Here is a 5,508-nt window from a genome sequence, read left to right as displayed (position 1 = left end):
GGGTATTTACAGGTGCGCTGAGTGGGCTCAGAAATAATGGGGGGGGGTGGAGGGACATCAGAATACTAGCTCGAGGGGAGCTGGCCATTTTCGGTTGCATTCACCAGTGTACACGGATCAAGAGGGAAAGAGAAAGAAGCCCCCAGGTGGGGGTGGAACAGGGGTGACTGAGGCAGAATAGAACAGAAGGCTACTCAGCAGGTCAGGCAGTGACTGATCTTCCACGTACTATTTCAACTACCGAGGCAGCACGCCAGAATCTGGGAGCTATCTGAAACTAGAACCTGGCTGAGAATGAGGGATTTTATGTTCAAAGCCAAGTGGTAGGACGCACTTGGCACAGACCACAAACTCTACCTCAGCGAATGTTCTGCGGAGGACCGCAGCTGACTGTTCTGGTCCCCGTGGTTTCAAGGGGGCTCCCTTCCTAGTGGCACTTGTGGGTTTTAAGCTCTTTTGTTCTTAGCGGAGCGTGTTAAAGAACCGACAGTTTGAGATGGTTCCTCTCCTTCGTGTGCACCCGCTGGTGGATGCAGAGGCTGGTGCTCTGGCTGAAGGCCTTGCCACACCCACAGCACCTATAGGGCTTCTCTCCCGTGTGCACCCGCTGGTGGATGCAGAGGCTGGAGGTGTGCCTGAAGGCCTTGCCACACTCTTCACATTTAAAGGGCTTCTCCCCTGTGTGCACTCTCTGATGCAGAGGTTCGAGCTATTACTGAAGCCCCACCCGCACTCGATGCAGACATAGGGCTTCTCCCCTGTGTGGACTCTCATGTGGATCTGGAGGTGGGAGCTCCAGTTGAAGGCCTTGCCACACTCGTAACACTTATAGGGCTTCTCCACTGTGTGGATCTTCTTGTGCCTGTTGAGTTTGGTGGTCGTACTAAAATCTTTGCCGCAGTCATCACATTTATAGACCTTCTCTCCTGTGTGGTCTCGCTAATGAGTGTGAAGTTCTGATATGTGGAAGAAACCCTTGTCACACTTGTCACATTTGTGGGGCTTCTCAGCTGTGTGAATTTTCTGGTGCATAAAAAGGTCTGCGCACTCAGAGAAAAATTCCCTACACATGGGGCACTTGTAGATCATGGTTCCTATTTGGTATTGTGAGTGAGAGGAGAAAGTTTCCTTACAACGACTCTAGTTACGGAGGGGTCCCGGACGGCTAGGTCTGCACGGTCTCTCACCGGCCGCTTTTCTCAGGCTCGCTCTAGCGGACCAGTGTAAGGTGGTATGGAGTGTCTCCGTCCTGCCTGTCTGTGGAAGGCCTTTTCCTGCATAGCGCCTCTCACTCCATGTCGGCACTAACTAGAAAACGGCACCTCCTTCCACACCGACCCTGTAACTCACTAACATAGACCTTCCCATTGGATCCTGAGCTGTCAACATTCCAAGGGCTCCCAAGGGGCCAACCTTTGTGTTCCTGAGCCCCCAGAATCCTCTTCTACTCGATAATCTCATGTGACTCGCTCCCAGAACCAGGGCTGTGCGGAGGCCCCTGCAGGTGACCGTGAAATGCTGTTAGCCCGCCCTGGTCCCCCGCAGCAACCCCCAGGAGAGTCAGTCCGACATTCCAGCCTCTCGTCATCAGCGGGGAGCCTGGCTGGGAAGCCTGCTCCTCCGGCACTCGGGCTTTGTCACTTTCTTCTGAAGACTCGCTACATGGGTACTGCTCCAGTGGCCTGTTTGGATCTTGAGAAAGCAGCTCCATCTTCCAGAGAGGTGTTCCACTTGGATTTGCAGGTCACAGTGACAGGAGTGAGAGCCCCAAACATCCCAGGAGGACAGGCAGAGACTTGGCCACAGCGGCGCATGGCGCATGGGGGCCAAAAGCCTGAGGATCCTGCTGGGTGGGGGGGGGCCTCCGGCCCGACTCGTGGTCAGACAATGGGGGTGTCCAGCGGCTGCAGCGTCCTGCGCGGGGTGCTCCTCATCACCTGCGCGGGGACACCCCCCCTTCCCCGGCCGGCTTCCGAGCGCGGGCTGGAGCGCCCCAGGCCACGGGCTCCGCGCACCCACCCGCCCGCTCCTCCGGGGACACCTCACAGGTGCGCCTCTGAGTGGCGCTCACGCGCGCTCCGCACACCCAGACGCCTCCGGGGGATGGCGCGCGTGCGCACGCACGAGGCCGGCCAGCCCCCCCCCCCCCCCCCCCCCCCGTGTAATTGTAACATGTACGAAGCTTGAATGTTTGAAAACTGGAAATTATTAAAATGAAATGGAACACATAAACATTGACATTAATGAGATGAGATGGACCAGATTTGGCCACTTTGAATCAGTGGTATGGTATACTATGCAGAGAATAGAAAAACAGAGGAAGAATGGTGTTACATTCATAGTAAAAAAGTTAATTTCAAGTTCTATTGTGAAATACCAATGCTGTGATTGATAAGGTAATATCCATATACATACAAGAAAGACTCATTAGCATGACTATTACTCAAATACATGCTCCAAAATCTGCAGCCAAAGAGGAAGAAACTGAAAATGTTTCCAAAATTTGCAGTCCAAAATTGATTAAACATTCAATCAAGGTGGATGACTGGAATGGAAAAGTGGGAAACAGTGAAGGGATAGTAGTTGGAAATATGGACTCTAGCCATAGCAGAAAGACTATTTTCCAGATAGAACCCCTCTTCTCATTACTCAGTCAGGGATGGCAAAGAATGACATTTGCTGCCCCTTTTAAGACAGAAGCTTTCTCTCTGCCCAATGGACTTTCAAAGACTCATTTCTAAGCCTGTCAATAGGGCAACAGCAACATTTCTTGTTCATAGCAATATTATTCACCATTGCAAGAATATGGAAAAAGCCCAAATGTCCATCCGCAAAAAAGATGAATTGAGAAATTGTGTACACTCGCACAGTGAAATACTGTGAAGCACTCAGGACCAACGATTTTGAAAAATCACTGTTGGTGGGAGTCTAAAATAGTGCAACCAATATGGAAGGCTATATGGCACTTTCTCAAAAAGTTTCAAATAGAAATACCATTTGACCCAGCAATACTACTACTGGGAATTTACCTTTAAGAATCTATAACCACCACTCAAGCAGATATATGTACATCCATGTTTATTTTGGCTTTATTTGCAATAACAAAAGGCTGGAAACAACCCATGTGCCCATCAACAAATGAACGGATAGAGAGGCTCTGGTATATTCACACAATGGAATACTATGCAGCATTTAAAAACGAGGAACTCATGAGTGAAATATCTCAGTCACAAAAGGACAAATATTGCATAGGGCCACTGTTGTAAAATGGGACTGACAGCCGGGTTGAGGAAAGACAGAGGAGAGGATGAATGATGTATACTGCATTGAAAGAGATGAGGGAGAGAACTGTTTAAAAGGGATGTATGATTGGATATGACTGTCATGACAGGAGTCCAGAATGAAAGCTGCACAGTGGAGTGAACCTGAGGGGAGGGATTGCATAAAAATAATTTTTCTTTTACTTTTCAAGGAGAAGTTTAAATTAGGGTGAGGGGGTGGGCAGGGAGAAAAGTGCAACAATGAATGAATGGAAACCATAAGTCTCTGTAAACTTTCATTAAAATTAATTTTAAAAAGTTCTGATGCCCATATCTCTTCTAGACTAATTAAATCAGAACCACAGGGAGTGAAAACTGGACATTTGATATTTTACTTAAAGGTCCCTTGTTAATTTTAAAGTTCAGCCAGGGTTAAGAATCAGTCCTTAACCATTAAAATATAACTGTAGATCAATCAAATATCAATTTCACACAGTAAACTCAATTTAATGAACCATCTAATTATGTGCTTATTTTAATGAATAATATTTTTTGCAGGTTCTCCATTTTTGTATGAACTTCTTCAAAGCACTGAGAATACGTTTTTCCTACATCATACTGTATATATCATCGAAGACATAGATCAGGGACAGTCTTTGATTTAGAAAAAGAAGACTAAAGTGAATAAAAAGGGTCTGTGCTCTAAATGTAAGTATCTTTTGAACTTTATGAAAATTACTCTAAGTAAAATAATGTTGCTGTAATAGAAAAGCTAAAATTTTTATCTGACACTTTTCTTTTAAAAATTGTTCTCCTGTCCATGAGCCACTCCAAAGATAACAAAACAATATTTTATATACAATATTTAAAATGCAAGGATTCAAACTACAAAGTCCAAAGAACATTAGGGGGGGGAAGGACTTATTTTTAAAAGTGAGTAGTTTTACTTAATTATGGTTTTAATAATTAGCCTTCTCTCCTTTAGATGAGATTGTTAAAAATCACAATATTTTACCAAACAGTGAACAGCTTCATTATGTAGTTAAAGATTCCAATGTCTTCTGGTTTTGTTTTGTTTTGTTTTTTAAATAATTTTTTAAATTAAATTTAATGAAAATTTACAGACTTTGGATTTCCACTCATTCGTTGTTGCACTTTACTCCCTGCCCACCCCTCCCCCCAGTACACTCTTAGCTTTGAAAATTAAAAGAAAAATTCTTTAACTGTTTTACAATCCCTCCCCCTAGGTCCACTCCATTATGCAGTCTTCATTCTGGACTCCTGTCATGAAAATAATACCTAATCACATATCCCTTTTAAACAATATTCTCCCTCATCTGCTTCAATGCAGTATACACTATTTATCCCATCTTCCTCGGTCTCCCCCCAACTCAGATGTCAGTCCCATTTTAAAACAGTGGCACTGTTTGTCCCTTTGTAACTGAGATATTTCACTCAGTATAATGTCCTCCAGGGTCATCCATTTTGAATAATATTGCAAGAGTTCCTTGTTTTTCAATGAAGCAAAGTATTCCATTGTGTGACTATGCTAAAGCTTCTCTAACCATTTGTTTGTTGATGGGCACGTAGGATGTTTCCAACTCCTTGCTATTGCAAACAAAGCCACGATAAACATGGGTGTGCATATATCTGCTTGAGTGGCAGTTATGGTCTCTTTGGGGTATATTCTGAGTAGTGGAATTGTTGGGTCAAATGGTATTTCTATTTGCAAATTTTTGAGAAAGCACGACAGCACCTTCCACAGTGGTTGCACCATTTTAGACTTCCACCAACAGTGAATAAGGGTTCCATTTCCTCCACAACCTCACCAGCATTTGTTGCTTGCTGTTCTGCTAAATTTTGCTATTCTTACTGGTGTGAGATTATATCTCATAGTTGTTTTGATTTGCACCTTTCTTTAAGCCAGGGACTTTGAACATTTCTTCATGTGCTCTCTTTATTATTAAATTTTATTAGTTTTAATGAACATCTACAGAGATTTTGGGTTTTCATTCATTCATTGTTACACTGTTTTCTCCACCACCCTCCCCAGTTCAATCTTCTTTCCCCCCATGTCTGTTTTAATTGTCCAGTTGCCACAGTGCTTGTCAAAGCCAGTTCTGATTAATCTCCTTTGTCAGTATGTCCCTTGTCATTCCCTATCGCTCCCCCCTGAGAGAGACTTCACCCTGATTCATAAGGAAAAGGGGATGGCGTATTCTCTTAGCTACTTCCTGCTGAAAAGGGA

General features: G+C 44.6%; 1 pseudogene; it reads right to left on the bottom strand.

Moving 5' to 3' along the window:
* Positions 1-475: 475 nt before the first annotated feature.
* Positions 476-1,089, bottom strand: LOC102870532 (annotated as a pseudogene).
* Between the last annotated feature and the right edge of the window lie 4,419 nt (positions 1,090-5,508).

The sequence above is a fragment of the Elephantulus edwardii genome, unplaced genomic scaffold (assembly GCF_000299155.1).
Source record: "Elephantulus edwardii isolate Elephantulus edwardi_28Jun2011 unplaced genomic scaffold, EleEdw1.0 scaffold00365, whole genome shotgun sequence".
In the NCBI taxonomy this organism is placed as follows: domain Eukaryota; kingdom Metazoa; phylum Chordata; class Mammalia; order Macroscelidea; family Macroscelididae; genus Elephantulus; species Elephantulus edwardii.
This window is presented reverse-complemented; position numbering and strand designations above follow the sequence as displayed.